At 45.3% G+C, this 19,231-nt stretch overlaps 1 protein-coding gene across 1 annotated transcript in view; it reads left to right on the top strand.

Annotated features, from left to right (window-relative positions):
- The first annotated feature begins 12,258 nt into the window (after nt 1–12,258).
- Nucleotides 12,259–19,231, top strand: part of LOC142204661 (uncharacterized) — a 53,775-nt gene continuing 46,802 nt past the window's right edge. Inside the window, exon 1 of the mRNA XM_075275969.1 lies at nt 12,259–12,297. The gene's annotated coding sequence lies outside the window, so the exon portion shown is untranslated. The remainder of the gene's footprint in view (nt 12,298–19,231) is intronic.

The raw sequence follows: 19,231 nt of genomic DNA, 5'->3' as shown, positions 1-19,231 counted from the left end.
GGCCTAGAAAGAATCCAACAAACCCTGGAACCAGGGGCATAACCTGCAAAGACTGGGCCGCAGTGACAGTGACGAGACAATATTATCCCCCATAGTGTCCCCTGCACACAGTATTATCCCCCATAGTGGCCCCTGCACACAGTATTATGCTCCATAGTGGCCCCTGCACACAGTATTATGTCCCATAGTGGCCCCTGCACACAGTATTATGTTCCATAGTAGCCTCTGCACACAGTATTATGCCCCATAGTGGCCCCTGCACACAGAATTATGTCCCATAGTGGCCCCTGCACACAGTATTATGTCCATAGTGGCCCCTGCACACAGTATTATGTCCCATAGTGGCCCCTGTACACAGTATTATGTCCCATAGTGGCCCCTGCACACAGTATTATCCCCCATAGTGGCCCCTGCACACAGTATTATGTCCCATAGTGGTCCCTGCACACAGTATTATGTTCCATAGTAGCCCCTGCACACAGTATTATCCCCCATAGTGGCCCCTGCACACAGTATTATGCTCCATAGTTGCCCCTGCACACAGTATTATGTCCCATAGTGGCCCCTGCACACAGTATTATCCCCCATAGTGGCCCTTGCACACAGTATAATGTCCCATAGTGGCCCCTGCACACAGTATTATCCCCCATAGTGGCCCCTGCACACAGAATTATGTCCCATAGTGGCCCCTGCACACAGTATTATGCCCCATAGTGGTCCCTGCACACAGTATTATGTCCCATAGTGGCCCCTGCACACACTATTATGCCCCATAGTGGCCCCTGCACACAGTATTATGTCCCATAGTGGCCCCTGCACACAGTATTATGCCCCATAGTGGCCCCTGCACACAGTATTATCCCCCATAGTGGCCCCTGCACACAGTATTATCCCCCATAGTGTCCCCTGCACACAGTATTATACCCCATAGTGGCCCCTGCACACAGTATTATGTCCCATAGTGGCCCCTGCACACAGTATTATGTCCCATAGTGGCCCCTGCACACAGTATTATGTCTCATAGTGGCCCCTGCACACAGTATTATGTCCCATAGTGGCCCCTGCACACAGTATTATGTCCCATAGTGGCCCCTGCACACAGTATTATGTCCCATAGTGGCCCCTGCACACAGTATTATGTCTCATAGTGGCCCCTGCACACAGTATTATGTCCCATAGTGGCCCCTGCACACAGTAATATGTCCCATAGTGGTCCCTCCACACAGTAATATCCCCCATAGTGTCCCCTGCACACAGTATTATGTCCCATAGTGGCCCCTGCACACAGTATTATGTCCCATAGTGGCCCCTGCACACAGTATTATGTCCCATAGTGGCCCCTGCACACAGTATTATCCCCCATAGTGTCCCCTGCACACAGTATTATGTCCCATAGTGGCCCCTGCACACAGTATTATGCCCCATAGTGGCCCCTGCACACAGTATTATGTCCCATAGTGGCCCCTGCACACCGTATTATGCCCCATAGTGGCCCCTGCACACAGTATTATCCCCCATAGTGGCCCCTGCACACAGTATTATGCCCCATAGTGGCCCCTGCACACAGTATTATGTCCCATAGTGGCCCCTGCACACCGTATTATGCCCCATAGTGGCCCCTGCACACAGTATTATCCCCCATAGTGGCCCCTGCACACAGTATTATGCCCCATAGTGGCCCCTGCACACAGTATTATGTCCCATAGTGGCCCCTGCACACAGTATTATGTCCCATAGTGGCCCCTGCACACCGTATTATGCCCCATAGTGGCCCCTGCACACAGTATTATCCCCCATAGTGGCCCCTGCACACAGTATTATGCCCCATAGTGGCCCCTGCACACAGTATTATGCCCCATAGTGGCCCCTGCACACAGTATTATGTCCCATAGTGGCCCCTGCACACAGTATTATGTCCCATAGTGGCCCCTGCACACAGTATTATGTCCCATAGTGGCCCCTGCACACAGTATTATCCCCCATAGTGTCCCCTGCACACAGTATTATGTCCCATAGTGGCCCCTGCACACAGTATTATCCCCCATAGTGGCCCCTGCACACAGTATTATCCCCCATAGTGGCCCCTGCACACCGTATTATGCCCCATAGTGGCCCCTGCACACAGTATTATCCCCCATAGTGGCCCCTGCACACAGTATTATGTCCCATAGTGGTCTCTGCACACAGTATTATGTTCCATAGTAGCCCCTGCACACAGTATTATCCCCCATAGTGGCCCCTGCACACAGTATTATGCTCCATAGTTGCCCCTGCACACAGTATTATGTCCCATAGTGGCCCCTGCACACAGTATTATCCCCCATAGTGGCCCTTGCACACAGTATAATGTCCCATAGTGGCCCCTGCACACAGTATTATCCCCCATAGTGGCCCCTGCACACAGAATTATGTCCCATAGTGGCCCCTGCACACAGTATTATGCCCCATAGTGGTCCCTGCACACAGTATTATGTCCCATAGTGGCCCCTGCACACACTATTATGCCCCATAGTGGCCCCTGCACACAGTATTATGTCCCATAGTGGCCCCTGCACACAGTATTATGCCCCATAGTGGCCCCTGCACACAGTATTATCCCCCATAGTGGCCCCTGCACACAGTATTATCCCCCATAGTGGCCCCTGCACACCGTATTATGCCCCATAGTGGCCCCTGCACACAGTATTATCCCCCATAGTGGCCCCTGCACACAGTATTATGTCCCATAGTGGTCCCTGCACACAGTATTATGTTCCATAGTAGCCCCTGCACACAGTATTATCCCCCATAGTGGCCCCTGCACACAGTATTATGCTCCATAGTTGCCCCTGCACACAGTATTATGTCCCATAGTGGCCCCTGCACACAGTATTATCCCCCATAGTGGCCCTTGCACACAGTATAATGTCCCATAGTGGCCCCTGCACACAGTATTATCCCCCATAGTGGCCCCTGCACACAGAATTATGTCCCATAGTGGCCCCTGCACACAGTATTATGCCCCATAGTGGTCCCTGCACACAGTATTATGTCCCATAGTGGCCCCTGCACACACTATTATGCCCCATAGTGGCCCCTGCACACAGTATTATGTCCCATAGTGGCCCCTGCACACAGTATTATGCCCCATAGTGGCCCCTGCACACAGTATTATCCCCCATAGTGGCCCCTGCACACAGTATTATCCCCCATAGTGTCCCCTGCACACAGTATTATACCCCATAGTGGCCCCTGCACACAGTATTATGTCCCATAGTGGCCCCTGCACACAGTATTATGTCCCATAGTGGCCCCTGCACACAGTATTATGTCTCATAGTGGCCCCTGCACACAGTATTATGTCCCATAGTGGCCCCTGCACACAGTATTATGTCCCATAGTGGCCCCTGCACACAGTATTATGTCCCATAGTGGCCCCTGCACACAGTATTATGTCTCATAGTGGCCCCTGCACACAGTATTATGTCCCATAGTGGCCCCTGCACACAGTAATATGTCCCATAGTGGTCCCTCCACACAGTAATATCCCCCATAGTGTCCCCTGCACACAGTATTATGTCCCATAGTGGCCCCTGCACACAGTATTATGTCCCATAGTGGCCCCTGCACACAGTATTATGTCCCATAGTGGCCCCTGCACACAGTATTATCCCCCATAGTGTCCCCTGCACACAGTATTATGTCCCATAGTGGCCCCTGCACACAGTATTATGCCCCATAGTGGCCCCTGCACACAGTATTATGTCCCATAGTGGCCCCTGCACACCGTATTATGCCCCATAGTGGCCCCTGCACACAGTATTATCCCCCATAGTGGCCCCTGCACACAGTATTATGCCCCATAGTGGCCCCTGCACACAGTATTATGTCCCATAGTGGCCCCTGCACACCGTATTATGCCCCATAGTGGCCCCTGCACACAGTATTATCCCCCATAGTGGCCCCTGCACACAGTATTATGCCCCATAGTGGCCCCTGCACACAGTATTATGTCCCATAGTGGCCCCTGCACACAGTATTATGTCCCATAGTGGCCCCTGCACACCGTATTATGCCCCATAGTGGCCCCTGCACACAGTATTATCCCCCATAGTGGCCCCTGCACACAGTATTATGCCCCATAGTGGCCCCTGCACACAGTATTATGCCCCATAGTGGCCCCTGCACACAGTATTATGTCCCATAGTGGCCCCTGCACACAGTATTATGTCCCATAGTGGCCCCTGCACACAGTATTATGTCCCATAGTGGCCCCTGCACACAGTATTATCCCCCATAGTGTCCCCTGCACACAGTATTATGTCCCATAGTGGCCCCTGCACACAGTATTATCCCCCATAGTGGCCCCTGCACACAGTATTATCCCCCATAGTGGCCCCTGCACACCGTATTATGCCCCATAGTGGCCCCTGCACACAGTATTATCCCCCATAGTGGCCCCTGCACACAGTATTATGCCCCATAGTGGCCCCTGCACACAGTATTATGTCCCATAGTGGCCCCTGCACACAGTATTATGTCCCATAGTGGTCCCTCCACACAGTATTATGTCTCATAGTGGCCCCTGCACACAGTATTATGCCCCATAGTGGCCCCTGCACACAGTATTATGCCCCATAGTGTCCCCTGCACACAGTATTATGTCCCATAGTGGCCCCTGCACACAGTATTATGTCTGATAGTGGCCCCTGCACACAGTATTATGTCCCATAGTGGTCCCTCCACACAGTATTATCCCCCATAGTGTCCCCTGCACACAGTATTATGTCCCATAGTGGCCCCTGCACACAGTATTATGTCTCATAGTGGCCCCTGCACACAGTATTATGTCCCATAGTGGCCCCTGCACACAGTATTATGTCCCATAGTGGCCCCTGCACACAGTATTATCCCCCATAGTGTCCCCTGCACACAGTATTATGTCCCATAGTGGCCCCTGCACACAGTATTATGCCCCATAGTGGCCCCTGCACACAGTATTATGTCCCATAGTGGCCCCTGCACACAGTATTATGTCCCATAGTGGCCCCTCCACACAGTAATATCCCCCATAGTGTCCCCTGCACACAGTATTATGTCCCATAGTGGCCCCTGCACACAGTATTATGTCCCATAGTGGCCCCTGCACACAGTATTATGTCCCATAGTGACCCCTGCACACAGTATTATGCCCCATAGTGGCCCCTGCACACAGTATTATGTCCCATAGTGGCCCCTGCACACAGTATTATGTCCCATAGTGGCCCCTGCACACAGTATTATGTCCCATAGTGACCCCTGCACACAGTTTTATGCCCCATAGTGGCCCCTGCACACAGTTTTATGTCCCATAGTGGCCCCTGCACACAGTATTATGTCCCATAGTGGCCCCTGCACACAGTATTATGTCCCATAGTGACCCCTGCACACAGTATTATGTCCCATAGTGGCCCCTGCACACAGTATTATGTCCCATAGTGGCCCCTGCACACAGTATTATGTCCCATAGTGGCCCCTGCACACAGTATTATCCCCCATAGTGTCCCCTGCACACAGTATTATCCCCCATAGTGGCCCCTGCGCACAGTATTATGCCCCATAGTGACCCCTGCACACAGTATTATGCCCCATAGTGGCCCCTGCACACAGTATTATCCCCCATAGTGTCCCCTGCACACAGTATTATGTCCCATAGTGGCCCCTGCACACAGTATTATGCCCCATAGTGGCCCCTGCACACAGTATTATGTCCCATAGTGGCCCCTGCACACCGTATTATGCCCCATAGTGACCCCTGCACACATTATTATGTCCCATAGTGGCCCCTGCACACAGTATTATGTCCCATAGTGGTCCCTCCACACAGTATTATGTCCCATAGTGGCCCCTGCACACAGTAATATCCCCCATAGTGTCCCCTGCACACAGTATTATGTCCCATACTGGCCCCTGCACACAGTATTATGTCCCATAGTGACCCCTGCACACAGTATTATGTCCCATAGTGGCCCCTGCACACAGTATTATGTCCCATAGTGACCCCTGCACACAGTATTATGTCCCATAGTGGCCCCTGCACACAGTATTATGTCCCATAGTGGCCCCTGCACACAGTATTATGTCCCATAGTGGCCCCTGCACACAGTATTATGTCCCATAGTGACCCCTGCACACAGTATTATGTCCCATAGTGGCCCCTGCACACAGTATTATGTCCCATAGTGGCCCCTGCACACAGTATTATGTCCCATAGTGGCCCCTGCACACAGTATTATCCCCCATAGTGTCCCCTGCACACAGTATTATGTCCCATAGTGGCCCCTGCACACAGTATTATGCCCCATAGTGGCCCCTGCACACAGTATTATGTCCCATAGTGGCCCCTGCACACCGTATTATGCCCCATAGTGACCCCTGCACACATTATTATGTCCCATAGTGGCCCCTGCACACAGTATTATGTCCCATAGTGGTCCCTCCACACAGTATTATGTCCCATAGTGGCCCCTGCACACAATATTATGTCCCATAGTGTTCCCTCCACACAGTAATATCCCCCATAGTGTCCCCTGCACACAGTATTATGTCCCATACTGGCCCCTGCACACAGTATTATGTCCCATAGTGACCCCTGCACACAGTATTATGTCCCATAGTGGCCCCTGCACACAGTATTATGTCCCATAGTGACCCCTGCACACAGTATTATGTCCCATAGTGGCCCCTGCACACAGTATTATGTCCCATAGTGACCCCTGCACACAGTATTATGTCCCATAGTGGCCCCTGCACACAGTATTATGTCCCATAGTGGCCCCTGCACACAGTATTATCCCCCATAGTGTCCCCTGCACACAGTATTATGTCCCATAGTGGCCCCTGCACACAGTATTATCCCCCATAGTGGCCCCTGCACACATTATTATCCCCCATAGTGGCCACTGCACACAGTATTATCCCCCATAGTGGCCCCTGCACACAATATTATCCCCATAGTGGCCCCTGCACACATTATTATCCCCCATAGTGGCCCCTGCACACAGTATTATCCCCCATAGTGGCCTCTGCACACAGTATTATGTCCCATAGTGGCCCCTGCACACAGTATTATGTCCCATAGTGGCCCCTGCACACAGTATTATCCCCCATAGTGGCCCCTGCACACAGTATTATACCCCATAGTGGCCCCTGCACACAGTATTGCAATGTGGGACCTCAGCCTAAAAGGCAATGCATGCTTAGAGCAAGAATGATGGGCACTGCTCAGTTAGTCGGGCTCCAAGGATGCGGAAAATACTCTTTTTATAGCAAACGTGTTTGTAATATTAAGCCTTGTCTCATGTTTTAGAAATACTGTTTATGATTCCCATCTAATTGATAAGTTTTTTTTGTCACTGCAACTCTCTTTAGGAGATTGGGGTTGAAATCTTTTTTCTTTGTCATCACTGGGTTAAGGAAAGCTGTGTTCCCCAAACCTTTACCCCCATTTCTCTGATGTCCTGGAGGCAGTTTGTGTGTTGGCTTTTTATAACCCCAGTATCTGTTTTATGTTGCTTCAAATGAATTCTTTATGCTGAAGACCCATGTTGCGGAAAAGCAGCTTTTTTGTTGCAGATTTTGTTGTCAATCATGGCTTTGGCTCAAAAAACTGCAACAAAATTTATGACTAAAAAAGCTGCAATTCCACAATTTGAGGCTTTAGCTTTAGGGCAGCGCGCACCTCTAATGAAGCAAGGTGAGGCACCCGCCTTGGGCGGCACTCCAGAGGGGGCAGCAGCAGCACTCAGGTCGGTGAGTAAAATATTTTTTGTTTTTGTTTTATAATAGGCTACTACCTGCTGGAGTATCCCCAGCAGGCAGCAGCCTATTTACCAACCTCCCTGGACCTGCTCATTCCCCTCCCCCCCACTTCCCCTTGTACTATAGGCCGCGGAGGCCAGCAGTGAGTAGGCCAACGCGAGGCCGCAATCCCACTGCCACTATTATTGTACTTGGGGGTCTTTTCAGAACCCAGAGTATAATAATGGAGCCCCAGTGGAGGTGAGGGAACATAATAAACAGTGTAACTTACCTCTCAGGACTCCTCGGTGGCTCGGTTCCATTACACTAAACCCACCAGCTGGTCAGCTGTTGTAGGTCCTGCTTGTCCAAACCAGCGCTGAACCTTAGGCGGAAGCGATCTGGTGTACTTATCCAGTACCACTCTCTCCACCATCTGTCCTGGAGTGGCCTCCTCAGGCTGAAGCCATTTCTTTACTAGATACACCAGCTTATGCATCTGTGATCGGGGTGGGAGACTCTCAGAGAAAGTCCATTGGTGCACTCTCCCATCAAGTACCTGCATGTTCACACCAAGACGTGCCAAGATCTCACCTCTCAGTTTGGCGTAGTCCTTAGCCTTCTATTCACAAAGCTCATAGTAGTCCTTAAGAGGTTCCCTGGTGAGAAACAGTGCCACCATATCGGCCTACTGGTCCCCTGACAACTTCTCTCACTCGGCCACCTGCTCAAAAACCGAAGATCTGCCTCCCTGTTGTCTGTGGACGTCATCTTTTGCAGGGAACTCTGCACGGCAGCCTGGGCAGCGATCTGGAGCCTCTGGGTCTCTCTTGCACCAACACACTCTTCTGTCATCCTCTGCTTCACCAGAGCCTTGCTGAGCTGCATCAGCCTCTCCAAAAGCCACAACCTTATTCCCTTCTGCTGGGCTTGCGCTGGCTGTTGTCACCTCTCGGCTTCCATCAGGGCTTTTTGCTGCTGTGCCTGAGTCTGCTGCTACTGTATGATGACCTGCCCAAACTGTTTTACCAAATCCTCCATGCTGGCGGTCTCCTTTTAATCCCTCCATACATGTCAGGTTTTTCTGTCCACTTGAGAAGTCGGACATCTTTACATGTGGACAGTGAAGGAAGGGCATGGAGTGCAAAAGAACGCACCCGATACCGATTTAAGTGAATTACAAGTGTCATGGACACAGCGAGTGTCCGCTCCTAATGTCTGTGACAGATTTTGAGCGGACACTAGGAGTGGACACTACCTGTCGGACACAGACAGTAGTGTGAATGACCCCTAAGTGGCTATTGCAGAGTGAATGTCATAAAAACAAAATGCAAAAAATGCTTTTAAAATTATGGATTTTTTCACATGGACCCCCTAGAAATGAACATGCAAGTTGTCATACAAGGAAAAAATCTACATATAGCTAGGTCTACAGAAAAATAAAAACGATTTTTGGAAGGAGGGGAAGGTAAATGTGAAAAAAGTCGCCGAGCATTAATGTGAAGACGGTGTTAAGGGGCCACTATGGTAAATTATTGTGTTTAGGGGCCGCTATGGGACATTATACTTTGTGGAGGGGCCAGTATGGGGGATAATACTGTGTGCAGGGGCCACTATGGGGGATAATACTGTGTGCAGGGGCCACTATGGGGCATAATACTGTGTGCAGGGGCCACTATGGGACATAATACTGTTTGCAGGGGCCACTATGGGACATAATACTGTGTGCAGGGGCCACTATGGGGGATAATACTGTGTGCAGGGGCCACTATGGGACATAATACTGTGTGCAGGGGCCACTATGGGACATTATACTGTATGGAGGGGCCACTATGCGACATAATACTGTGTGCACGGGCCACTATGGGACATTATACTGTATGGAGGGGCCGCTATGGGACATTATACTATATGGAGGGGCCACTATGGGGGATAATACTGTGTGCAGGGGCCACTATGGGACATAATACTGTTTGCAGGGGCCACTATGGGACATTATACTGTATGAAGGGGCCACTATGCGACATAATACTGTGTGCAGGGGCCACTATGGGACATAATACTGTATGGAGGGGCCGCTATGGGACATTATACTGCATGGAGGGGCCACTAATGGACATTATACTGTATGGAGGGGCCGCTATGGGACATTATACTGTATGGAGGGGCCACTATGGGACATTATACTGTATGGAGGGGCCGCTATGGGACATAATACTGTGTGCAGGGGCCACTATGGGGTATAATACTGTGTGCAGGGACCACTATGGGGGATAATACTGTGTACAGGGGCCACTATGGGGCATAATACTGTGTGCAGGGGCCACTATAGGACATTATACTGTATGGAGGGGCCGCTATGGGACATTATACTGTATGGAGGGGCCACTATAGGGGATAATACTGTGTGCAGGGGCCACTATGGGACATTATACTGTATGGAGGGGCCGCTATGGGACATTATACTGCATGGAGGGGCCACTATGGGACATTATACTGTATGGAAGGGCCGCTATTGGACATTATACTGTATGGAGGGGCCACTATGGGGCATAATACTGTGTGCAGGGGCCACTATGGGACATAATACTGTGTGCAGGGGCCACTATGGGACATTATACTGTATGGAGGGGCCACTATGGGACATTATACTGTATGGAGGGGCTGCTTTGCTATGTGGGGGCGTGGAGGGGGCCCAAGTAAAAAGGTTGCACTGCCACCCTGTCTTTGCTGGTTATGCCCCTGGTTCCAGGGTTTGTTGGATTCTTTCTAGGCCATAAACTATTCTACAGAATTTTCTGTGCACATGACGGGTAAGGACATGGCCACACAGTGATAAGATATAGTATGTTATAAAGTTATTTCTATTCTCTGGAATTATCCATCACGCCGAAGAGAAAGGAGCGCCAGTAGTTTCTGTGGAATTAGAGTTTAGCAGTTCAGCCAAAAACAGTTTCTTCCAGTAAACTTCCAATCCTAACACACGTGTGCCTTCAAATATGGAGTAACCCCTTAGTGACCAGCTGTGGTTCCAAAAACTGCAGCAAAATCTGCAACAAAAACTCTCATTGACCACTTTCTTGCCACATTTGCAGCGTCCTCCATCCCTGATCAGGGGTCTTAGTCTTAAGTGACACAGGTGAGATTTGAGGCCACATTCTTAAGGGATTAAAGACCTCATAAGACAAAAAGGAAGGCCAGAATTTGGAGTGAATAGTCCATGCTCCATAGTTTATAAATCAGACATTGTGTACATGAATATGACAGTTTTTTCTGAGATATTAATCTGGATCATATATATAAGCTATAGAAAGCGCACATATGTTTGTTTAGGCTGGAATTTTTTCCATTTGAAGTTTCTTGGAAGACTGTTGGGAGAAAATATCCTCTGGGTAATAGGGCTGGAGAATAATTGGGTAGTTGGGCTGTAGAACATTTTTGGGTAATAGGGTTGGAGAACATCTGGATAATAGGACTAGAGAACATGTGGGTAACAGGACTGTAGAACATTCAGGTAATAAGGCTGTAGAACATTCAAGTAATAGAGCTGGAGAACATTCGGATTATAGGGCTGGAGAACATTCAGATAATAGAGCTAGAGAACATTTGGGTAATAGGGCTGGAGAACATTCAGGTAATAGAGCTGGAGAACATTTGGGTAATAGAGCTGGAGAATATTTGGGTAATAGGGCTGGAGAACATTTGGGTAATAGGGCTGGAGAACATTCAGATAATAGAGCTGGAGAACATTCAGATAATAGGGCTGGAGAACATTCAGATAATAGAGCTGGAGAACATTCAGATAATAGAGCTGGAGAACATTCAGATAATAGAGCTGGAGAACATTCAGATAATAGAGCTGGAGAACATTCAGGTAATAGAGCTGGAGAACATTCAGGTAATAGAGCTGGAGAACATTCAGATAATAGGGCTGGAGAACATTCAGGTAATAGAGCTGGAGAACATTCAGGTAATAGAGCAGGAGAACATTCAGGTAATAGGGCTGGAGAACATTCAGATAATAGGGCTGGAGAACATTCAGGTAATAGAGCTGGAGAACATTCAGGTAATAGAGCTGGAGAACATTCAGGTAATAGAGCTGGAGAACATTCAAATAATAGAGCTGGAGAATATTTGGATTATAGGACTGGAGAACATTAAGATAATAGAGCTGTAGAACATTCAGGTAATAGAGCTGGAGAATATTCAGGTAATAGGGCTGGAGAACATTCAGGTAATAGAGCTGGAGAACATTCAGATAATAGAGCTGGAGAATATTCAGGTAATAGAGCTGGAGAACATTCTCCATATCTGAGCTACACAACTTGTTATTTTATTTGAAGAAACTTTTTTTGTTTTAAAAATTCAATATCTAAGATCACTATTTATAATTCTGCACCACCCAGTAGGCAAGGGCTGGTGTGCACCCAATAGGTGACAAGAGGGAGTATCTGCAGACTAGAATATAAGTGAGCAGATGTTACACAGTGCAGTGTATGGTGATCTCTGCCCAGAGTCTCCTAATCAGTCTTCTCCGTAGTAAGTACTTTATGGTTTCAGTAACTTTCTTTTGCTCTTCTCTGGTCTTGCATTTGTTCCCTTCTTTTTGCTGATACGTATTATGTAATAACAGGGTCTTGTAGGAGGATGAACAGAACCTAAGAAAGAACACAACATTTATTATACATCTTACAAGTATTGTAATAAAACGTATGGGTGTCTCACCCTCTAGGGTCAGGGATATGGTCAGGGGGGTCGCTGATTATCTCACATCTAGATCTGTTTATTCAATGTGTCGCATGTGAAATGGGACAAACCCAAAAACTCTGGGCTTATAGATGTGACAAGGATGTGTAGTCTGCAGCACGTTACATCGTGTGAATGCACCCTTAAGGCTCTATATAAAAAGATATCTTTATAATAAAATTAGGCAAAGTTCAGGACAATGTAAGGCTGGAATTACACCTGCGTCTGGTTTCTGTTTGGGGATTCTGTCCAGATTCTGCTTGAAAAATGCAGAGAGAAAAGTCCTGCAAAAGGACAGTCTATCCCTATTATAGTCTATCCCCATTATAGTCTATACCTATTATAGTCTATCCCTATTATAGTCTATCCCTATTATAGTCTATCCCCATTATAGTCTATACCTATTATAGTCTCTCCCCATTATAGTCTATCCCCATTATAGTCTATCCCCATTATAGTCTATCCCCATTATAGTCTATCCCTATTATAGTCTATCCCTATTATAGTCTATCCCTATTATAGTCTATCCCTATTATAGTCTATCCCTATTATAGTCTATCCCTATTATAGTCTATCCCCATTATAGTCTATCCCCATTATAGTCTATCCCCATTATAGTCTATCCCCATTATAGTCTATCCCCATTATAGTCTACCCCTATTATAGTCTATCCCTATTATAGTCTATCCCCATTATAGTCTATCCCCATTATATTCTATCCCCATTATAGTCTATCCCTATTATAGTCTATCCCTATTATAGTCTATCCCCATTATAGTCTATCCCTATTACAGTCTATCCCCATTATAGTCTATCCCCATTATAGTCTATCCCTATTATAGTCTCTCCCCATTATAGTCTATCCCTATTACAGTCTATCCCTATTATAGTCTATCCCTATTACAGTCTATCCCCATTATAGTCTATCCCCATTATAGTCTATCCCCATTATATTCTATCCCCATTATAGTCTATCCCTATTATAGTCTCTCCCCATTATAGTCTATCCCTATTATAGTCTATCCCTATTATAGTCTATCCCCATTATAGTCTATCCCTATTATAGTCTATCCCTATTATAGTCTATCCCTATTACAGTCTATCCCCATTATAGTCTATCCCCATTATAGTCTATCCCCATTATAGTCTATCCCTATTACAGTCTATCCCCATTATAGTCTATCCCCATTATAGTCTATCCCCATTATAGTCTATCCCTATTATAGTCTATCCCTATTATAGTCTATCCCTATTACAGTCTATCCCCATTATAGTCTATCCCCATTATAGTCTATCCCCATTATAGTCTATCCCCATTATAGTCTATCCCTATTATAGTCTATCCCTATTATAGTCTATCCCTATTATAGTCTATCCCCATTATAGTCTATCCCCATTATAGTCTATCCCCATTATAGTCTATCCCCATTATATTCTATCCCCATTATAGTCTATCCCTAGACTAGGCTGATCACCTGGAGGCGCTGCACAGAAAGGGCCACAGCAGACTCTACCTGCTCAGGAGGCTGAGGGCCTTCGGAGTCCGGGGGACACTTCTTAGGGCCTTCTTCAACTCTGTGGTTGCCTCAGCCATCTTTTTTGGTGTGGCCTGCTGGGGAAGCAGTATATCAACCAGGGACAGAAATAGACTTGACAGGCTGATCAGGAGGGCCAGCTCTGTCCTGGGGAGCCCCTTGGACCCAGTACAGGTGGTGGGTGACAGAAGGATACTGTCTGTGGTGACCTCCATGCAGGAGAACAAATCCCACCCCATGTATGGGACCCTGATGGGACTTGGCAGCACTGTAAGCGACCGTCTGCTTCACCCCAAGTGTGAGAAGGAGCGCTATCGCAGGTCCTTCCTTCCAACCGCGACCAGGCTGTATAATCTACATCAGTCCAAACGAAGAGCTCTCCGCACAGAGAACTAATGATTATGACGATGACCATGAGGTCTTCCTCTTTCTCTTCTGTTTTTCCTTAGCTGCCATGGACTCCTAGTATATCTTCTCTTCTCTCTGTGTCTACGTCTGTAATATATTACTCTGTATTATCCTGTATCTGTATTACTATGCTGCTGTAACACGCTGAAATTTCCCCAATGTGGGACTATTAAAGGATTATCTTATCTTATCTTATTATAGTCTCTCCACATTATAGTCTATCCCTATTATAGTCTATCCCTATTATAGTATATCCCCATTATAGTCTATCCCTATTATAGTCTATCCTTATTATAGTCTATCCCTATTACAGTCTATCCCCATTATAGTCTATCCCCATTATAGTCTATCCCCATTATATTCTATCCCCATTATAGTCTATCCCTATTATAGTCTCTCCCCATTATAGTCTATCCCTATTATAGTCTATCCCTATTATAGTCTATCCCCATTACAGTCTATCCCCATTACAGTCTATTCCTATTATAGTCTATCCCTATTATAGTCTATCCCTATTATAGTCTATCCCCATTACAGTCTATCCCCATTATAGTCTATCCCTATTATAGTCTATCCCTATTATAGTCCATCCCTATTATAGTCTATCCCCATTATAGTCTATCCCTATTATAGTCTATCCCTATTATAGTCTATCCCTATTATAGTCCATCCCCATTATAGTCTATCCCCATTACAGTCTATCCCCATTATAGTCTATCCCCATTATAGTCTATCCCTATTATAGTCTATCTCTATTATAGTCTATCCCCATTATAGTCTATCCCTATTATAGTCTATCCCCATTATAGTCTATCCCCATTATAGTCCAACCCCATTATAGTCTATCCCCATTATAGTCCATCCCCATTATAGTCTATCCCTATTATAGTCCATCCCCATTATAGTCTATCCCCATTATAGTCTATCAATATTAAAGTCTCTCCCCATTATAGTCTATCCCTATTATAGTCTATCCCCATTATAGTCTATCCCCATTATAGTCTATCCCCATTATAGTCTATCCCCATTATAGTCTATCCCTATTATAGTCCATCCCTATTATAGTCTATCCCCATTATAGTCTATCCCTATTATAGTCTATCCCTATTATAGTCTATCCCTATTATAGTCTATCCCCATTATAGTCTATCCCCATTACAGTCTATCCCCATTATAGTCTATCCCCATTATAGTCTATCCCTATTATAGTCCATCCCTATTATAGTCTATCCCCATTATAGTCTATCCCTATTATAGTCTATCCCTATTATAGTCTATCCCTATTATAGTCTATCCCCATTATAGTCTATCCCCATTATAGTCTATCCCCATTATAGTCTATCCCCATTATATTCTATCCCCATTACAGTCTATCCCTATTATAGTCCATCCCTATTATAGTCTATCCCCATTATAGTCTATCCCTATTATAGTCTATCCCTATTATAGTCTATCCCTATTATAGTCTATCCCCATTATAGTCTATCCCCATTATAGTCTATCCCCATTATAGTCTATCCCCATTATATTCTATCCCCATTACAGTCTATCCCTATTATAGTCTATCCCTATTATAGTCTATCCCCATTATAGTCTATCCCCATTATAGTCTATCCCTATTATAGTCTATCCCTATTATAGTCTATCCCCATTATAGTCTATCCCCATTATAGTCTATCCCCATTATAGTCTATCCCCATTATATTCTATCCCCATTACAGTCTATCCCTATTATAGTCTATCCCTATTATAGTCTATCCCCATTATAGTCTATCCCCATTATAGTCTATCCCTATTATAGTCTATCACTATTATAGTCTATCCCCATTATAGTCTATCCCTATTACAGTCTATCCCCATTATAGTCTATCCCTATTATAGTCTCTCCCCATTATAGTCTATCCCTATTATAGTCTATCCCTATTATAGTCTATCCCTATTACAGTCTATCCCCATTATAGTCTATCCCCATTATAGTCTATCCCCATTATAGTCTATCCCCATTATATTCTATCCCCATTATAGTCTATCCCTATTATAGTCTCTCCCCATTATAGTCTATCCCTATTATAGTCTATCCCTATTATAGTCTATCCCCATTATAGTCTATCCCTATTATAGTCTCTCCCCATTATAGTCTATCCCTATTATAGTCTATCCCTATTATAGTCTATCCCTATTACAGTCTATCCCCATTATAGTCTATCCCCATTATAGTCTATCCCCATTATAGTCTATCCCCATTATATTCTATCCCCATTATAGTCTATCCCTATTATAGTCTCTCCCCATTATAGTCTATCCCTATTATAGTCTCTCCCCATTATAGTCTATCCCTATTATAGTCTATCCCTATTATAGTCTATCCCTATTATAGTCTATCCCCATTATAGTCTATCCCCATTATAGTCTATCCCCATTATAGTCTATCCCCATTATATTCTATCCCCATTATATTCTATCCCCATTATAGTCTATCCCTATTATAGTCTCTCCCCATTATAGTCTATCCCTATTATAGTCTATCCCTATTATAGTCTATCCCCATTATAGTCTATCCCTATTATAGTCTATCCCTATTATAGTCTATCCCTATTACAGTCTATCCCCATTATAGTCTATCCCCATTATAGTCTATCCCCATTATAGTCTATCCCTATTATAGTCTCTCCCCATTATAGTCTATCCCTATTATAGTCTATCCCTATTACAGTCTATCCCCATTATAGTCTATCCCCATTATAGTCTATCCCCATTATATTCTATCCCCATTATAGTCTATCCCTATTATAGTCTCTCCCCATTATAGTCTATCCCTATTATAGTCTATCCCTATTATAGTCTATCCCCATTACAGTCTATCCCCATTACAGTCTATTCCTATTATAGACTATCCCTATTATAGTCTATCCCTATTATAGTCTATCCCTATTATAGTCTATCCCCATTATAGTCTATCCCCATTATAGTCTATCCCCATTATAGTCTATCCCCATTATATTCTATCCCCATTATAGTCTATCCCCATTATATTCTATCCCCATTATAGTCTATCCCTAGACTGGGCTGATCACCTGGAGGCGCTGCACAGAAAGGGCCACAGCAGACTCTACCTGCTCAGGAAGCTGAGGGCCTTCGGATTCCGGGGGACACTTCTTAGGGCCTTCTTCAACTCTGTGGTTGCCTCAGCCATCTTATTTGGTGTGGCCTGCTGGGGAAACAGTATATCAACCAGGGACAGAAATAGACTTGACAGGCTGATCAGGAGGGCCAGCTCTGTCCTGGGGAGCCCCTTGGACCCAGTACAGGTCGTGGGTGACAGAAGGATACTGTCTGTGGTGACCTCCATGCGGGAGAACAAATCCCACCCCATGTATGGGACCCTGATGGGACATGGCAGCACTGTAAGCGACCGTCTGCTTCACCCCAAGTGTGAGAAGGAGCGCTATCGCAGGTCCTTCCTTCCAACCGCGACCAGGCTGTATAATCTACATCAGTCCAAACGAAGATCACTCCGCACAGAGAACTAATGATTATGACGATGACCATGAGGTCTTCCTCTTTCTCTTCTGTTTTTCCTTAGCTTCCATGGACTCCTAGTATATCTTCTCTTCTCTCTGTGTCTACGTCTGTAATATATTACTCTGTATTATCCTGTATCTGTATTACTATGCTGCTGTAACACGCTGAAATTTCCCCAATGTGGGACTATTAAAGGATTATCTTATCTTATCTTATTATAGTCTCTCCACATTATAGTCTATCCCTATTATAGTCTATCCCCATTATAGTCTATCCCTATTATAGTCTATCCTTATTATAGTCTATCCCTATTGCAGTCTATCCCCATTACAGTCTATTCCTATTATAGTCTATCCCTATTATAGTCTATCCCTATTATAGTCTATCCCTATTATAGTCTATCCCTATTATAGTCTATCCCTATTATAGTCTATCCCCATTATAGTCTATCCCCATTACAGTCTATCCCCATTATAGTCTATCCCCATTATAGTCTATCCCCATTATAGTCTATCCCTATTATAGTCTCTCCCCATTATAGTCTATCCCTATTATAGTCTATCCATATTATAGTCTATCCCCATTACAGTCTGTCCCCATTACAGTCTATTCCTATTATAGTCTATCCCTATTACAGTCTATCCCTATTATAGTCTATCCCTATTATAGGCTATCCCTATTATAGTCTATCCCTATTATAGTCTATCCCCATTATAGTCTATCCCCATTACAGTCTATCCCCATTATAGTCTATCCCCATTATAGTCTATCCCCATTATAGTCTATCCCTATTATAGTCTCTCCCCATTATAGTCTATCCCTATTATAGTCTATCCATATTATAGTCTATCCCCATTACAGTCTGTCCCCATTACAGTCTATTCCTATTATAGTCTATCCCTATTACAGTCTATCCCTATTATAGTCTATCCCTATTATAGGCTATCCCTATTATAGTCTATCCCCATTATAGTCTATCCCCATTACAGTCTATCCCCATTATAGTCTATCCCCATTATAGTCTATCCCTATTATAGCCTATCCATATTATAGTCTATCATCATTATAGTCTATTCCTATTATAGTTTATCCCCATTATAGTCTATCTCTGTTATAGTCTATCCCCATTATAGTCTATCCCCATTATAGTCTATCCCCATTATAGTCTATCCCTATTATAGTCTATACCCATTATAGTCTAACCCTATTATAGTCTATCCCTATTATAGTCTATCCCTATTATAGTCTATCCCCATTATAGT

Source organism: Leptodactylus fuscus, chromosome 5 (genome assembly GCF_031893055.1).
Source record: "Leptodactylus fuscus isolate aLepFus1 chromosome 5, aLepFus1.hap2, whole genome shotgun sequence".
Classification (NCBI taxonomy): domain Eukaryota; kingdom Metazoa; phylum Chordata; class Amphibia; order Anura; family Leptodactylidae; genus Leptodactylus; species Leptodactylus fuscus.
This window is presented reverse-complemented; position numbering and strand designations above follow the sequence as displayed.